The following is a 19,427-nucleotide window of genomic DNA, read 5'->3' on the forward strand; positions in this document are numbered from 1 at the left end:
CTTTAGACAATTTGTTTAACCTTTGTGTGTCTCAGTTTTCTCAAGAATCAAGTACAGATAATATTTTCTTCCAGTGTTCCAATGAGGGTTTAATGTGATAATGTTTGGTTAAATTCTTAGCATAGCACCTAGTACAATGAGATGCTATCAGGAAATGTTAGTTTAATCTAACCCATAGGGCAGTTCTCCAGGCCTTCTGGTCATTTTGATGGCCTTTCTATGGGGGTCCCTTACAGCATTTCTTCTTAATGTTTACCTGTAGTCTCTAATTTTTCAATGATAAACACATATGACTTTCATAATAGAATTAAATAAAGCCTTTTTTATAATGATGACTTTTTGGTAGGCATAAACAAGCTTATTTTAAAATTTATATAGAAAGGCAAAGAACTTAAAGTTGGTAAAACAGTTTTGGAAAATAACAATAAAGTTGGAAGAATCACTCTATTTAGGCTAGAATGTCAAGGCTTACTCCACAGCTACAATTATTAAGAGAGTGTGATATCTGGCAGAGGACTAGACACATAGATCAATGGAACAGAACCGAAAACCCAGAAATAGACCTACAGCGAGAGAAAGAGAGAGATTGACTGATTAATTTTTAAAATTGGTTCACATAGTTGTGAGGGGCTAGAAAATTCAAAATCTTGCAGAGCAGGCCAAGCTAGGCTGGAGAACCAGTGAAGAGTTGATTTTGCAGTCTTGAATCTGAAAGCAGTAAATCTAGAGGCAGAATTCCTTCCTCCCTGGGGAAATCTAAGACTTTCCTTTTAAGACTTTCAACTGATTGAATGAAGCCCATCCACATTATGGAGGGAAATCTGCTTTACTCAAAGTCTACTGTGTAAATGTTAATCGCATCTAGAAAAATACCTTCACAGCAATATCAGACTGGTGTTTGGTGGAGGGAGGGGGAGTGGTGTTTGGTTTTTGTTTGGTTTTTTGAGGGATAAATGATTTCTTTGGATCTACATTCCCCTATGAAATACAAATGATGATTCAGTGAGTCCATGTATGAGAAAAGACCCTATTAATGACATCATCTTTTATAAACACTAATTATTTTTCCCATGTCTGGATTTCCTGGAAGTCACATCACTCACAATGAAGCTTATCTTTCATTTCTGCCATTTTAAAGGCAGGCCTACTTCTAGCCTGAACCAGGAGAAGTACAGAACCCACAATTTGTCCAACACCCTGACAGTGTTTTATTTCAAACTCTGGTCCCTGCCCTGTGATTAGAAAGAAAATTCTGCCAGTTAGCTCCTGACAGCCTCTGCTGTGGGGAAAACTGGTATCAGACGTTCTCTGAAACATACTGCCTTTCATCTAGACTCAGAAGCTAGATGTGCAATTAGTAGAAGGAGGAAGAGGTGGTGGTAGAGGAGGGGGAGGAAGAGGAAAAGGAGGAAGGGAAGGGGGAGGAGAAGACGGAGGTGCATGGCTGTGCATACCAGCCACCCACCTGAGCCCAGCCATCAGCCATGGTTGTTGAGGATGAGACTGCTAAAAAGACTTAAGCAGGATGGGAGAGAACCAAGGTAGTTCCTTCTACAGCATCATGGAGATGGATGACTACCCAGCTCCCCGATTCATAGACTTCTCTGCTTCCAGCCACCTCACCCGTGCTTCATCTCAGGAGTCATTTTTGCCATCAGGTTAGCTGAGGCTTATGGGCTTCTCCTTGTGGTTCTTCCCACAGTTTCAGCTGGGGGCCGGGGATCATTACTGTCTTAAGGTTGGGCTGCTTAGGAAGTATCCATGGGGGTACTGTTGCATAATCCAGCTCCCAAAGGGATTTATCTGGTGCTTTTCAAATACAACATACTCCAGGACATCATTGGCCACATCTTCCTGTCCCTACATCAAACAGCCAAACTGATCATAGACAGTCAGAGTCTGCTGGATGTGCATGAGGACAGGGACCTGGCCATACATGTTGCCCTGCTTTCACAGACTTCAGCAGTGAATCTGAACCACTGGAGTGGCTCTAAAGATTCTACAAAGTTCTGGCAGATGGGCTTATGTTTGATCCCAGACCACATCCAGAAAACAGTGATTAGTCACCAAGGTGTGAAGCCAGTCGTGATCTAAGTCGTTTAGATAAATGTGAGCGGCCATGAAGATATCCTTAGCTTTTTCAGGGAAGTCCTTCGTTTTAAAATTAGCATCATATTCTTTTATCTTCCGAACGGACAATTCCGAGGCAACATTCTTCTTCCATTGCTCAGTGCTCTGTGTCAGGCTTCCTTTGAAAGAAATGACATGAGAGCATCACCCTCAGGAGGAACACAGGCATCGAAGACACCAGCTGTACAGGTCAGATGTGTGAGATGCTCCAAACGTTCCAGAGGCATGACCAGTCGCACTTTCTGGGCATTCTATAAACTCCTTTTCTGATTCATATTTGGGTTCACAAGTAGGGGGTATGAAACGTTTTTTAGTTCTCACTAGAACTACAGCTATGTACTGAGTCACCAGGACTGGCTGCAGAGACCACCATTCTAATGGTCTGGATAAGCAAGACAACCTCCCCCGGCACGGGGGCTGCCATTTTTTTCATGCAAGGGCCTCTGGAATGGGGACTAAGAGTGAAGAGCCGGGGACAGGTGAGAAGGCACATAGGGTGGAGCTAGCTCCATATGGAATCCAACCGCGTACCATAACCTAGCCAAATTGACACACAAAATTAAACATGACAGTAGCTTTTTTTGATAGCCAAAAAATAGAAACGGATTAGTGACTAAACAAACTTGTATATAAATACCATGGAATACCACTCAGCAATTAAAAAAAAAAAAAAGAGCAAACCATTGTTGCAGGCAACAACTTGGATGGACCTCAAAGGCATGCTAAGTAAAATAAGCCAGCCTCAAAAGGTACTGTATGATTCCATTTTGTCATTTAATTTTAAAATAACAAAATTATGCAGATGGAGAACAGATTGGGTTTAGGAATGGGGACAGGGGATAGGTATGGCTATAAAGGGACTGTAGGCAAGACTGATGGAACAGTTCTATATCCTAACTGTGGTGGTGACTACACAAATCTACAAATGTGATGAAATTGCATAGAACTATACACACACACACACACACAATTGGTAAAATTTGTGTAACCTCAGTAGATTCTACAAATGACATTTGCCTGGTTGTAATATTATACTATGGTTGCCCTTAAGGAACTGGGTGAAGGATACATGAGACCTCTTTCTATATTATTTTTGCAAATTCCTGTGAATCTACAATTATTTCAAATTAGAAGTTTTAAAAAGTGCGGGGGTTTAATTTGGTTAGGTTGTACCCAACCAAATTAATTATTCACAACTATCTGTGACCTGCTCACTGTACATCAACTATATTATATAGACTTCCTGTTGGTAATTCTGTGCTCCATTTTTTTTTTTTAACATCTTTATTGGGGTATAATTGCTTTACAATGGTATGTTAGTTTCTGCCCTATAACAAAGTGAATCAGTTATACATACACATATGTTCCCATATCTCTTCCCTCTTGCGTCTCCCTCCCTCCCACCCTCCCTATCCCACCCCTCCAGGCTGTCACAAAGCACCGAGCCAATATCCCTGTGCCATGCGGCTGCTTCCAACTAGCTATCTACCTTACTACGTTTGTTAGTGTGTATATGTCCATGACTCTCTCTGCGCTCCATTTTTAAAATCCATGAGCCTCTGATTGTTTCTCCGAAACCTGTAAAAGATTAATTATGGTCAGCCCTATTGGCAGACACCAAAAGAAGTTTGTAACCGTCGATCTCTGCTACACAATTTATTTCTTTATGGATGCTTCTCTTCTTTTACCCATAATTTCCTACTCGTGGAGGGAGGGAGGCAGGGAGTTTTCTTTGGCTGACTTGGTGTTTGGCAGCCACTTCATAGTGAAACTGGTCTGTGCTGGGCAACTGAGATGCAAACCAGCAGGTAGAGAGAGAGAACGACAGGTCTGGAAGACAAAGATTCCTGTCCAGATCCACACCTTGCACACAACGAAACCGCAGAAATGACTACTAATATAGTGCAAGGCGGGGAGGGGCATAGTTTTTCCATCAGTAAAACTTTGATGCCAAGGGGGCCATGTGCCCAACGCAGAAGGCAGAGGGATGGTGATAAAAGGAGCCATCTAAAACTAAATTGTGATTGAGCACCAGGATCGAATTACAAGATAAATTTCAAACGGTAATAAAAGTTTGCAAAGTCCTAGGTGAGTTTTCTGAAAATGTCAATTGATATGCATTTACACATCTTACATCTATATGATTGCCCAATCAGATTGTAAGCTCCTCAAAAGTTGGACCCTAGAGTGGCTGGTCTAGTTTGCTGCAAGTACTAGCATTCAGTAAATTACAGAAGGCTACTCACATGTGCTCAGTACCTAGTCTTGGCGTTCTTTTGCACATGCAAATTCATTCTGTTTAATCCTCACAACTATGCCATTAGCACATCTTATTGCCTGCATTTTGCAGACGTGGAAAAGCACTCAGAAAGTTTTAGTGACATTCTCAAGGATTTATATAGGCAATAAGTGGGAGGACTGACAGTCAAATATAGGTCTGTGTGTCTGGCCCTAAGACCGTGTTTTCTCAATAGCAATCAATAGTTCATGATTATAGTTCTAATGACACAAAAAGTTCCTTAAGTTGCTTTCTGAATCAAGCAATAGTAAGTTATGCTCTATATCATTTTAGTGTTAATTGAAATTGGGAAGTCTGGATATAGTAACCCTTTATAGAGAATATAATTCATCTATAGTGCTTCCCAACATAAAAAATGATATTAGTTAGAGGGAGAGAAGGGAAAGGAAAAAAACTGAAAAGAGGAAAGAAAGGAAGGTTGACTCTGTGCTGGCTTTAGAAAGGAGCTTTATCCAAGTTTCAGAGCACTGTGAGGTTATTGCAAATTCTGAATTATAGCAGTTTCCAATTACAAAAATATTTTGGTGACATCTTAAATCTTGCAGGTAGTATTAGGAACTTGTGTTGAAGGACAACACAGATTGTTTGTGACAGCAATAGAAGGTACAAGTCCTGCCCCATGCAAAATTTTTACTTCTACCAAGTAATTCCAGAGGCATTTTTTTAATTAAGGGGTAATATAAAACAAAACAAAAATATCTGAGACAGCCTCTCAAATAGAGCACAGGATTAGAGCTGAAGTCTAATGTAAAATATAGAGTGAACTGCATTAGCTGCTGAAAATGTAGAACTTTACCTGAGTCCTGTATTCCTGGAAAACAGGGATGATCAATACATCCTTTCGTATTTCAGAAAACAACTTATTGCAAAGAATCACCCTTTCACATGTAACTTATATATAAGATGTTACAGAAAAACCTGAAGAAAACTTTTGGCCAACCCAATAAAACCCACGGATGACCCCACTGTTTATCTATGACAAGGCCAGACACAGACCCTTGAAATTTCCATTCTTTGTCTTATAAAATATTGGTTGAACTGTTTGTCCCCAGTGAACAATCTGGACACTAATGTGACTTGACCAAACTTTCATCAGGCTTCTCTCCTTCCCCCAGGATCCTGAACTGTGGGCCACCCTTGAGCTTAAGCAAGCACTGGGACACAGAAAAAAACCCCTTAACAGCCTCTGCTGAGAATCAGCTGACCACAGAAAAAAAGACATTTTCTGCTGAACTGACCAATCAATCCCCTGCTCCCCCCACTCCCCACACTCAGATCTTTCTAACCTTGTTTACTCCTTCCTTTAAAAGAAACCCCTTTCTGCCTGGCCTTGGCAACATTTGTAGATATTATTATGGTCAGAGTCTTCTGTTGCAGTAGTTCCTTTCCTCTTACTGTAATAGTCACCCCCCCTCTCTCAACTGCAATAGTCTTTTCAAATAAAGTCCCTCCTTACCTAAGTCTGGATTTGTTTTTTATTTGATACTACCTAAAGATGGAGTTTCTAATATTTTTGGAAGCATTTTTCTCCTCTGTCAAAGTTTGCTTTTATTTATGATTTCTCTTTTATGGATTTTAAGTATTCATGCCTGGTTCAGACGTCACACAGGCAGAGGGACCAAACCCTCTAAGGGTGTTAACAAGCTTCCCACATACCTCTTAGGTTAAAATGGAAATGAATAGGTAGGAGGGCTGCTTCCATATGCAAACACCTCCAGATAATCAATTCTATTCTAATATCTTGCTGGCTGCAGAATTACAGCTTCTGGGCCATTTAATTCACTTCCAGCTAATGCCTGAGGTGCCAATGTATACCAAAGAAAAAAGAAAAAGTAGATCAAACTAAAATATTTCCTTAGGTCACAGCAAGTTAAAAGCCTGGCCAACTCCAAGTTTCACAGAACATCTTTGTCATCTTATCCCTGAACTGGCCCAAATAAAAAGTTTGCTAGTGTTTACAAACTATCAACTATGCACCTTGAAAATATTTATGTCATCACAAAAGTGATGAGACAACAAAACTGTGAGATGTGAACATCCAAGAGACCTTGAAAAGAGTAGGAGATTTGAAATTTTACCATTGATTATGATTATTAATCTGACTACATAATTTGTGGGGCCCAGTGCAAAATCTCAAGATAGTTCCAGCAGAGCATTAAACCAAGTGAGAGCCCTTCTACACACGGGTCTTGTGAGACTGTATAAGTCACATGCCCATGAATCCAGCCCTATTAATGGGATATCAGACCTAGCTACTACAGATTACAAATTGTGATACTTGCGCCTAATATACTATTCTCAAAATTTTTTTCAGCATTCTTACTTCCATTTAGAAATGACCGGCCATATATCTGTTGCAAATAAATGCTGATATGCACTGAATTTTTTTTACATAAATGTTCATAGAAGCTTTATTCACAATCACCGGAAAAATGGAAAAAACCCATATCTTTCACCTGGTGAATGTAAAACAAACCGGTATATCCATACCATGGAACACCACCAAAAAGCAACATCATGGATGAATCTCCAAGACATCATGCCCAGGGAAAGAAGCCAGCCTCCAGAGGTCAAATCATGCATGACTACATTTATGTGACACCTTAGAAAAGGCAACTCCACAGGGATGGAAAAGAGATCACTGTTTGCCAGAGGTTGGGGTGGTGTGAGGGCTTGACTACAGAGCGGAAGCATGAGAGAATATTTAGGAGTAAGGGAAGTGCTCTGTGTTCTGATTGGTGATGGTTATATAAAACCTTACATGTGTCAAACCCTTAGAACTTGTACATCCAAAAAAATTTTAATTTTATGGTATGTTAACTTGGAATTTTTTCAAACGAAACTAAGATTTTGTTATATATCCAAATAAATTTCTCTTAAAAAGTACTTTACATTTTCCATCTGAGTTTCTGCCAGAGAGGCTGCTTTGGGGGGCTCTGCCACATCAGCCCTGATATTCTGTGGGACTGTTTTTCCATCTGTAAAACAAGATCAGTCCAGAGCAGTGATTTTTCATTCATCTCTCTCCCCAGTTTCATCCCTGGGCACTTCTTTGTGAGGTAGGGGCACATTTGAAGAGAAGGAATGTTCAGCCTCCACTGGGCTCCAGACCCACAGCTCTGCATCAGTCAGAGCAGTTGTGCTTTGCTTTATTTCATATATTGTCTGCAGAACTTTCATTTAGAATAGTTGGTCCCAAGCCACATGGTTAGGTACCTGAGGAGTTTAAACAATCCCACATTCCAGGGCCTAGTGGTAGGGCCGACTCTATTGTCCCTTGGGCAAGTTCCCCCGTACAGCTTGGTGGTTAGCCAGACTGAAGCACTGGTTTAAATGGTCAATGATTCTAAACAAGATGTTTGAGGAATAGCTGGAATCATGCTCCTTGCTTCACAACCTTTGGATATACAATGGGATTCTGAAAAGGCTGTTAAATCTAGGCTTGCCCTGACATACCGTCTGAAAGGAACTTAAACTACCCCCTCCCCCCACAGGACGGATGATTTTGGGGAACATCACTTTGCACACAATAAAGGGCTGGGCATAGATGGGGGAAATGCTGTTATGAGGATGAAGGCACGGACCAAGGACCAGCAGGGCCTGAGAGTAGCATTAATACTAAGAGCCGCCCTTTACTCTAAGCAAGTACCCTGTGCCAGTCACACTGCTAGCAGTCCTTTAATCCTCACAACTCTGGGAGAGAAGGGCTGTCACTGTGGAGACTGATAAGGAAACCGAACCTCTGAGAAGCTACAGGTCACGTGATGACAGCACCAGGTCCCAGCCCACACCTCCAACCTTCCAAGCCAAGGGAAAACCTTGAGGCCTGACATCAAGCCTGCTCTCTCAGCACTCACCCCCAGAGAAAGGGACTAATGCCACCTTTCATCAAAGGCTGCTGGGAAGTCACCACAGGCACCTTGACACCTTGCCATCTGGAACAGCACTCAAAAATTATTTTTAAATTTTATGTAATGAAATGCTTTCTTCAAAAACTATCTTATGCTTCAGTCCAATCTATAAACCCAGAGTTAGACTGCTATAGTTGAAGGTCGGCGGAAGGGTGGCCTGAGGCTCCCAGGGCTCCCAGAGCACCACTTGATCACTTATCTAGCAAATTGGCACTTACTGTGAGAGGTACAGGAGCCATGATGCCTAAGGCCCTGGCTCTGCACTCCAAAGAATGAAGTGGGATTCTGGCTGACTTACTCCTGAGAAGTGGGACGGGGGGAGGGCTATTAGACTCCAGGCCTGCCACTTGCACTGAGCACTGCTGGCAGGTCCATCTGAATGGGCACCACCTGCCTCACCTCCTCCCTGGCCTGGCCCCAGTAGTCGTGCCCTGGCACTCACAGGGTAGGAAACTTATTTTCACCATCTTATATTTAGGGAGTTTTATTCTTCAAAGTCACGGATTATAAGGTTAAAAACTGCAGTCACCCTCCCTTTTTTCTTGGCCTTATAAGAGCCATCATCAGATTTTCTGTATCAACTAAAGTAGAATGTTCAAGTTCAGATCTTGGTGTAGGATCAACTGCAGACCCGCACCTCTGACCCCTGGGGCAGGGGCTCGCCAGGATGGCTCACCGTTTGGCTGCCATCAAACCAACCTCTTTCTCATAGACGTTAGGGATTACGTCCATCGGGGAGTTGACGGTGTGTGCAGTGTTCTTGCCAAACAGCTGGAACTCCTAGTGGACAAACTGCTCCCAAAAACCGTTGTTGGGCAGGATGAGTGCAGGCGCGGCCTAGTCCCGCCATGGGTGTCTGGCAGGGCCAGGCCTGGTCCTTCGCGAGGCAGCAGAGCTGAGGGCGGACGAGCGCTGGAGCAGAAACGGCGACTCTGCACAGCAGAGGGCGGCCCTGCTTCATCTCTGAATCGTGGGTGCCCTCAGCAATGGGGCCCAGGAAGTCGCAGAGGCACGAGATGGGTGCATCAGCCACAAGCACCTGCAGCTACTGGGTGTCCTGGTATAAGGTGTTCTCTACCTCCACCGAGACGTTGATGACCGCGGTGATCTGGTTGCAGGACAGCCTGAGCTTGTTGCTGGCGGCCACACCGTTGCTGGTGTACAGGCTGCTGGTGTTCTGTGAGAGGCCGCTGGCCGAGGGCTGCAGGAACCGAACCAGGAGGGCACCCTGGGTGCGGTCACCAAGGCGGAGGGGCGGCGGCCAGCAAGGAGCAAGGGCTGCATCTTTCTCCTGGGCTGAGTCCACTGAAAACTCTCAACCGTCGGCAGGTGGGCTCCTTTAGGGAGCAGCCACACCAAGAAATCTTGGGGAAAGGGTCCGGGAGAGAAAAGACAGGTCGCGACGTGGGAGCCACAATTCCCGCTGGTCCGGCGCTGCTCTGGTTTCCATGGCAGGCCTGAACGGGCCCTGACTGGTCTTCGGAGAAAGCCCGGCCTCTGCCTCCCTGACCCGGCACTGTTTGGGCCCCGGCCCACCTGGTTACCCATCCACGATCGCGACAGGCCTCACGGCTACCCCTGTCGAGAAGTCTGCATTGAATTTTGTTGAGCATTATAAATAATTAGGTGATTCCTCCAAATTTCTTAAGGAGTTTGGAATGCAGTTTACTATCTCTTCTAAGCACAAAGAGAAGAAACCCCATTTAGTCTCCTGTATTAGATATTAAATCCAGAACAAAAACTATTGAGAATGGGAGTGCTTAGCATTGGAATGGATCTTTAAGAAAAAAGCCCTCTCTGGAAAACTTTAGGATGGGACAGACACCGGTTACCTGGGTCATCTCAGTAAGGTCATCTAAACAGCTCTGAGAGCTGGGCCCCAAAAGCCAAATGAAAGACTCTCAAAAAACAATCCAGAAGCACGAGAAAATAATGTCCTCAACCACCTAGAGTATTTTACTGATTTTCCAAGACACATCTGTGTCTCCATAAAAGCAAATACTCATATTGGCTACTTTTTCTCAAGTACCTGGAGAGTTCCCCACTGGCTGTTGCTGTTACTGACAGTTATTTAGGATTCATGATTCACCAGACTGTAGCTTAGAGGCTCTGGAGGGACACTGACCCTGCCAACACCTTGATTTTGGACTTCTGGCCTCCAAAACTGTGAGAGAATAAATTTCTGTTGTTTTAAGCCACCCAGTTTGTGATATTTTGTTACAGCAGCCCTGGGAAACCAATACACCTCTGTAGTCTTTTACTCATGAAAGTGTACCTTAACGCAAGAAAACGAGAGGGACAATCTTATAGAAACAGCCTTGAATTCACTCTTTTTTTTAAAAAAGTATTTCCCAAACCTCATTATTTTCAATGTAATCTGTAACAAAAAACCTATGACACATTTTGCAACCAATCACAGCACACTCAAGCAACCAATCCACTGACTGTACTAGGAACTGCCAATCCCACCCAACAGTTTAATTTTACTGAGGAAATGGAGCTCCCAAGAGGCCAAATGGCTCACCAGCTTAACTATGTATTTATCCTCATACTCACCATGTTCTAGCAAGTTCCTTGAGCACAGGTAGAAAAAGACAACTTGAGGAATGTAGAGGATACCTCATCATTGCTCACATCAGTCCCCAAACTTTGCCCTCTGACTCCAGTTTAAGTCATTTTGTGCACGATGGCTGAATGCTGAAACTTCCATAAGCAATTAAGATCATAACTCTGACTCTGAAGGCTGATAAAGTGATGTATTCAGGCTGCTGTACAAACCAAGAAACAGCTCAGTGTCCTGGGATTAGGATGTGACACAACATCCTGTGTCAGGGCATAGATCTCATGCAGGAGAGGAAGAGCGTCTGTGCTTTGATATTGCCATCAAGAGACTCAGATTTATTATTAAATCCTCATTGGGTAGAAAGACCAATGGTGAATTTATCAAGAAGCCTGCAGTATAATTTTGAAGAGAGTGAGTTCTCTGCACCTCAAATAAAAGTCTAATACAGGCCTCAAGTATAGCCAAGATAAAATGTCAGAAATTTGAACATAAGAAATTTACAAGTGCAATTAACTAATATCTTTAGCCTGAAAATTGTCCTCTTGGTTAGGATGCCCTTCCAACAAGATGACTCTTGCTGACCTAGATTTCTCACCGTAATAGTCCTATTTGCATCCTGCCTAAATGTTAATTTAGTTGTCATCCATGTTTTGGAAAATAATATATCTATTTTTGAGACATAACCAAAAAAGTTATAAGAAACTAATTTCTCTGCCAGTAAATCTAGTCTTCTTAGAAAGAAATTGAAGAATCACATAAGTAATCTAAACATTCAAACAACACCTCCAAGGAGATCCAAATACTCACCAAATAATCTAATACTAGAGTTTGGGTCCAAAACCCTGAGTTAAAGCAGGATAACCTCCCTAAGGCACTAGAAGAGGAAAGAGTCAAGGGCAATGCTGGGAAATGCCAAGGGTCCAGAAAAGCCAGCAGATCTGCCTTCTAGCCAAAGGGATTGCAGTGGTATCTATATGAGAGAAAAGGTTAGAGCCAGGAGCCAGGCAGAAAGAAAGCCAAGAATACAATTGGGAGAAAGCAATTGGGGTCCTTGACAATGGCTTTTAATAAAACTGAAAGGGCCTAAAATGCCAGTGAGTCAAAGTAGATTAAAGACATGATGAGGTATTTTTCTTAATACCCACTGCTGATTTTATTTATAAATTAAACAAGAAGGGAGGGACTTCCCTGGTGGTCTAGTGGTTAAGACTCCGTGCCCCCAATGCAGGGGGCCCAGGTTCCATCCCTGGTCAGGGAACTAGATCCCACATGCATGCCGCAACTGAGAGTCCACATGCTGCAACCAAGACCCCAACTGCCGCAACTAAGACACAGCACAGCCAAATAAATAAAATAAAATATTAAAACAAAAAAAAAAAAAAAACAAAAAAACAAGAAGGGTGACATTGTCTATTAAAAAAAATAGGTTTTCTCAAAACCACTTAACTCCTGAGCCAGTCACAGCTCCTATTACCTCTTATAGTCTGTAAATGTGCCTGCCCTGTTCTCAACCCTGAAGCAGTCTGAAGTATACATGTTACCCATTGTAGGATCACTATGATTGATTGGATCAATACTAGACACAGGATTCAAGACCAGGTAATTCATTGTCTAGCCAGCACCCAAATAAAATACTTTCTCAAGAATCTAAACTAAGAGGTATACAACTGTACTCAGTGGGTAGAATGTAACTGAACTAAAGGGACATGTGACTCTGACTTAGCGCACCATTTTGGTGGAGACAGATGTGCAAATAGATGATAACAATCCGCAGAAAAAGAGATTGGAGCAACATAAAGAAAGAGGCACCTGAGAGCGTGTGGTCCAAGAAAGAGTGAGAGGGAGATATGGGGAAAGTAGCTGCCTTGGTAACTGATGGCATAGCAGTCCTAAGTCACAATTTGTATGAAATATCTATAAGGACTTTGTCTCAGTAAAGTTTCTGTATCCTTTTGACAAATGTCTCGAATTTTGTCAAATTCTCAAAGTTACGTGATTTTGGCTAGAGCAGCACAATAAGTTTTTCCTCAAATAATACTCCTACTATTACCAGATGGCCCTTAGGTGGGCAGAACTGTCTTCTAGAGAGAAAAACAACTCTGGGAAAAGAACAGATGCTATGAACAAATTATCAAAAGTATACTCCAAAAAAAAAAATTTGGGACTTCCCTGGTGGTCCAGTGGTTAAGACTCTGTACTCCCAGTGCAGGGGGCCCAGGTTCGATACCTGGTCAGGGAAATAGATCCTGCGTGCAGCAACTAAGAGCCCACATGCCACAACTAAAGATCCCGTGTGCCACAACTAAAGATCCCGTGTGCCGCAACTAAGACCCAGTCCAGCCAAATAAGTAAATATTTTTTAATAAAATATAAAAATAAAATTCATGTACATATATACCTCTGCATGTAAAGCAGTATAGAATATTATAGATTCGTTGGTGTTAAATGGGACAAACTTAACTCCTGTTTTTGGGAAAGCTACAATAAACTTCACCCAGAGGTAACAATTGTTCATAATGATCTCAAATTCCACTGATATACATATCCCTTTTTATTTCTCTTCCTTATCCCTCAAGATAATGAAGACTACTCTGAATGTTACCTGAGGGAAAAGCAGTGATACCTAGATGTTTCTACAAGATGAATTCTAGGTGAAAAAAGTTGAACAAAGTTTAAAAAGAAAGAAAAAGCCAACTTCATCATTTTTACAAATTTTGCCTTCAGTGGAAGGCAAAATTCAAAAGGGAAAATATGCTGTGAAAAGAATATTTTTGATGCTTTTTGCCCAAAATATGCAGGATTACATAAAAAGAAGGGGGAGGGGAATAACAAGAAGACCTAGATTATCAGACAGGCACCGCTAGTTCCAACATGAAGACCCAAACATAGTCACTCTAATAAAATGGTATTTAAATGACACATTCAAACCCATACTCAAAATACAATCATGCCAGCAAAACCAATAGAAAGAATTCACTGTTTTTTATTCAGAGGAGGAAAGAAATCTCTAAAAGAAAATGATGATAAGAAAGCTAGCAACAGCATTCTACACAGAACAGAACAGTCTGGCAGGCTGTCATTTCTGAAGAACCCTGCTCTCAAGATGGTTTAACACAAGGCAGTTCTTTCCAGAGAACCCGGAACACTGTAATGATGATTCAAACCAGGTAAAAAAGAAACAGTAAAAAGAAAGTGCTGAAGGTTTTCAATGTATTCTCATCTTAAAAGACATTTTCTACTACTTCAACAGAAGAGATGCCTTTGTGGTTGATTTTACATGCTTGCCTTAATAGTTTCTTTTGTGAATGGAAAAAGGCTTCAAATTATTGCAGTAAAGACTATAATAGCAGCATGTCCAGAAAGAACTAAGACTTACAAACAGACCATTCTATAAAAAATGCTGTTTGTATCAACTCTGGTTACCAGAATTCTTAGGGCAATGGGTAGAAAGTGTCCATTCGTTACGGGTATCTATACATAAATATATCTGGATGGCATATTTAACTCTGAAACAGAAGATGACAAAAGATTTTTGGGGAAGGATAAGTCCAAATGGTGAAATGGAAATCACGTATACAGTATTTAATGGGTAAGTCCATGTACTATGATGATTAAGATCTCAAAGCAGAACAATTTAGTTGAGTAATGGCTCCACTACATACCAGTTATGTAATCTTGGGCAAAGTAGTTAACCTCTCCAGGTCCTTATCTATAACATCAACATAAGAAGACCTATCTCATAGAGTTCTTCGGAAAATTTCGTAAACAAACACATAAATCACTTAACACAGAGCCTGAGTCACAGTAAGTACTGAATAAGTCAATGTGATGATGATGATGATGATGATGACAATGACAACATCAGTTTCAAGTGCCTCCTCATTATGGATCCAATAATGATCTATGTGACCTGTGTGTCTGCTCAGGTCCAGTCCAAGCATTTTTTGTCCCCATGTTCTCATTATCCTACTTATCATTCTCTGTGTTTCCCTAGTCTTTTCCAATGATTTTAGATGTGGGGAGGCCATTTTCTTATTTCAGGTTCCCAGTAGTTCTTCTGAGTCTTTGAAACTACAAATACATAAAGTTCTCTTTAGAATCTTTACAAATAGTTTTTCTTCTTTTATCATTACCTTTAAATGTGACCTGCTCACTTTATTTACTAGTATAGGAATGGCATATGTTTGTCTCTCTGAGGCTGCAGTTCTTTAAATTCAACACCACTCTCTCGTGTTCTTTGGCATGTCTGTACTTTAGCAGGCAGTCACATTCCAATTGGATTCCAACTGAAAACAAATTCCCTAAGTGTGCAAAAAAAAAAAGATACTTCCTTTATAACACCATTAAACATTATTCCTGACTATTAAATTATGTCATGGCTACTATCGTTCATCCTACACTAGCCAAGTATTGGACTCAAACAGTGAAAAAGAAATGCTTGTTAAACTAAATTGGATTATAATGATACCATGGAGCAGCAATGTTTCTGGGAGCCTTTGGACAATCTGTTTCAGCCTACTGAGGCCATGGCCATTGCTGTATGATGAGGCTTCCTTCATCTGGGAACAACTAGACATGAAAAACACTCAGTAGGAGATGATGATGCCACTGGTTTAGGATGGTCTATTCTCACAAGTTACGGGAAATGGAGGAAACAAAAACATGAGGAATTCTTCAATCTTACATCTTATTCTATCTAATATCACATGAATTTTTGCATGTTTGCTGCCCTGTAATTATTCTATTCATGAAAAAATTTAAGCCTGTCTCTCTGCCCAAATAAGAAAGTAAATGTTTTCATGTAGTGTTGGCATTTCACATCATCTTGGTTTAAAAAGAGGGCGCAGGTCAATTGGCCACCAAGGTAATAATCTTGAGGTCATGCCTATGAAGCTTAACCATGAGTGAACCATGAATGTGGTCCCCAATATTCTGATGTATAAATTATTCAAGGAAAGACAAGTCACCAGCTAATGGGTGAAAAACCAGTGTGGGTAAGACCCAGTGATTCCTTAATATTATATTCTAGGCAGAAAATAAAACAGAATTTGTTGGGAAAAGAAAAACTACCTATTTTGTTAATATTTGTGATTCTTGTTTTATACACAGCTTAGTCATTTGCCTCTGCTCAGAGAGTTTGGAAGCCACCCTTATAAAGGACCTAGAAAACTACAATGCATATCCTTAACCTGATCTTTGACAAAGATGGCAGAAGGAGACCAGGACAGTGGACCCACGCCAGAAGGTCAACAGTTCTCAGGACATCTTATCTGACTGAACAGGTGAGGTGGGACCAGTCAGAGCACCTCATGTTCCATACCATGAGCAAACTGAGTACAACAACATTTCTGATCTGACCTAGTAAGCAGACAACACCCCAGATAATGGGTTGTTGAACAGTTTAGAAAGAAAACACTATCCAGTGTCCATGAAAATAATAAAAGAGTTAAATTCAGTAAAGAAAAAAAAAAAAAAACTACTACAAATCTATGTTGCATCCATAGCCTGGATAACCAGGGGGAAAGCAGCTATGTTCAAATCCAAACCACTGCCTAAACATACTTCCAAGTGCATAAGTAGTTTGGTTGTCCCTTACCAGTCTTTACAGGTCACTGTACTGTTTTATTGTCTATAAAGTGAGTTACACTAGATGATATATTTTATATACACACACACATACACACACATATATGTATGTATATATGTAATTATATATATATATACACACATATATATGTAATTATATTATATTATATGCCTGGAGAATTACAATTGGTTAGTTTCTCAGAATTTACAAAAAGACTGCTATAATCTTTCAGGAAACTTCTTTTATTGGCTGGCTATTGCTACAAAATTGCTGTATGTCAATCAGCTACAAAGTCTTAATGACATACAGCAAATATTTTTCACACTTCTGAGGGGTTCTGCTGATCTAGGCTAAACATAGCTGATCTTGGCTGGACCACTCACTCATACATGTGTTTTTAGGTTGGCTCTGCACCATGTGACTTCATCCTTCTCATGGGACCACTGAACTAACCTGGGCATGACCTTCTCATGGTGATGGCAGAAATAAGAGTGAAAGTGCATTAAGCAAAATCTTTAAAGGGCTAAGCTCAGAAGTGGCACTCTGGCATTTCAACCACATTTATTGTCAAAGAAAGTCACATGACAAAGCCCAGAGTCAGAGCAGAAGGGTACTGCAAATTTACATGACAAAGAGGAGTGAAGGATTGGAGTCACTATTTAATCTACCACAAATCCACCATTAGGCAAGAATTATTCATGCTCCTCCTATCCCCCACCTGGCATGGTGGGGGTCCACCATCCCAAGACCCCCAAAAGTTTTATCTAACACAACATCAGGTTTGAATAACTTATAATAGATGTTCATGCAAGTCCTCCTGATCCAGAAACCTATGAATGAAGAAGGCAATATAGCTGCCTCAAAAACACACAGCATACAATGGTGGAACAAGGACAGGATAATCACAATAAACATTCCAATTCAAGGAGGAGGAAAATGAAAGGCAAATAACAGTTACTGGTATGTAGCAAGTCTGAAAGTCTGCTGGGAAAATGTTTCCAGGTCCCTCCACTTTAGGAGTCGTAAATAGTCCTTGATTTGACCCTGGTTATATTTCCCAAAAGTAACTCCCCAGTTCACTTTATTCATGGATCTTAGCTTCACTTTCTAGGATGTCCTTCCTTTCCATCATCCTCTTTGGTCACTTCTAAAGAGCTCAATAGAAAATATGTACTTTGAGAAAAAATTTTAGCCTGCTTTCTGGATACAAAACATTAAGGGCTCAGAAGGCTTTTAACATTTTATACTGCTCATTCCCTACTAGACCAGGCAGATGGCACTTCTGCCCGTACAGTCTTCTCAAAAATTTTGTTGGTTTTCAGTGTATTTCATTCATTTTACTCCCTGTGCCCAAAGCCATTCTTTGAGAACAATTATTCTATTTGTCTCACTATCCCTAGACTTTGAAAGAACTGCTGTATCAGACTGTTGTGGACCTTGACCTTAAGATTCCTACAAACACTTGTGTGCAACAGAGAGCACATATTAGATTTCATCCTGATTCTTTCAGAAGTCAACAAAAAATCATATAGCCCCTTCTTTGACTTGGACTTTACTCTGGGACCATCACTTACTAGCAGCACCCCAAGTTTGACCTTTACCCCAGCCCAGACTTTACCTTACTCTGAGAATCTGTTACTGACTATAGAAGCTGGAGAAGAGAAACAATTTTATGTTCCAATTCATTAAGTCCTGGGCTCTCGATTTTTCCGATAAATTCTGCTTGCAAATGGTCAGTTCTTTTGAGTTCTTCCTTTCTTGTACTACCTTATATGCAGCTAAAGAGAAGCAGCTGATGTTTTCAAATTTTCACTGGGAGATCTCCTTGCCCAAATCCAAAGTTTGTTTAAGTACATTTTCTGTCTTCCAAGAAACCACAAGTGACCATTTCACCAAATGGGTTACCATTTTTTCAGTCTCCCATAATAGTTTCTTCACCATTTTTTCAAACTCCCTCCATCAACTAGCCCTAAAAATAATGCTATGTATTTCAGGTGTTTATTAAAACAACATCCCATCTCTGTATACCAATTTTTGTTTCAATTCCCTTTGGTTGTAATATCAAATGACCTAAAAATATACTAGCTTCATATATATGACAAAATAACATTTAAAGATATATTTGAAAAGATCATAATTGAAAACTTTCCAAAATTGATGAAAAGTGTCAATCTACAGAACTTTTAAGCTCCAGGATCCCCAAGGCAGGATAAACACAAACATCACACCTTTTCAAACACAATAAAAGACAAAGATAAGTGGTAACTTTTAAAATTAGATTTTCTGCTTTTAAGCAGAAGGGAGGAAGAAGAAGAAGAAGAAGAGGAAGGGGAGGAAGGATGATAAGGGAGGTAAGAGGAGGAAGAGGAGGAGAAGAAGACATTATATACAGGGTAAAATCCATATAAATAACAACCAACATGTTACCTGAAACAAGGAAGAACATACGGCAACGCAACAACATCTTTAAAGTGACATATCAACAAAAACACCCAGCCTAGAATTCTACATCAGGAGAAAATATCCTTTAAAAAGAAGGTGCGGCTTCCCTGGTGGCACAGTGGTTGAGAGTCTGCCTGTCAATGCAGGGGACACGGGGTTGTGCCCCGGTCCAGGAGGATCCCACATGCCGCAGAGCGGCTAGGCCTGTGAGCCATGGCCGCTGAGCCTGTGCGTCCGGAGCCTGCTGCTCCGCAACGGGAGAGGCCAAAACAGTGAGAGGCCCGCGTACCAAAAAAAAAAAAGAAGGTGAAATAAAGACATTTTTGGAGTGATTACAGCAGCAAGAATTAGTCTTCTGTACTACAAGAAGTGCTAAAAGTTCTTTCAGGTTAAAAAGAAATTATAACCAGATATAACCTTAAATCTGAAGGAAAATGTAAAGGCCACAGCCAAGTGTGTGTGTATATGTGTGTATTTTTAATTTTTTTAAATAAA

At 41.0% G+C, this 19,427-nt stretch overlaps 2 pseudogenes; both read right to left on the reverse strand.

Moving 5' to 3' along the window:
- Positions 1 to 1,654: 1,654 nt before the first annotated feature.
- On the reverse strand, positions 1,655 to 8,579 carry LOC137208464 (large ribosomal subunit protein mL45-like; annotated as a pseudogene).
- A 433-nt stretch (positions 8,580 to 9,012) lies between these two features.
- Positions 9,013 to 9,888, reverse strand: LOC137208465 (dual specificity protein phosphatase 18-like; annotated as a pseudogene).
- Between the last annotated feature and the right edge of the window lie 9,539 nt (positions 9,889 to 19,427).

Source organism: Pseudorca crassidens, chromosome 16 (assembly GCF_039906515.1).
Source record: "Pseudorca crassidens isolate mPseCra1 chromosome 16, mPseCra1.hap1, whole genome shotgun sequence".
NCBI lineage: Eukaryota > Metazoa > Chordata > Mammalia > Artiodactyla > Delphinidae > Pseudorca > Pseudorca crassidens.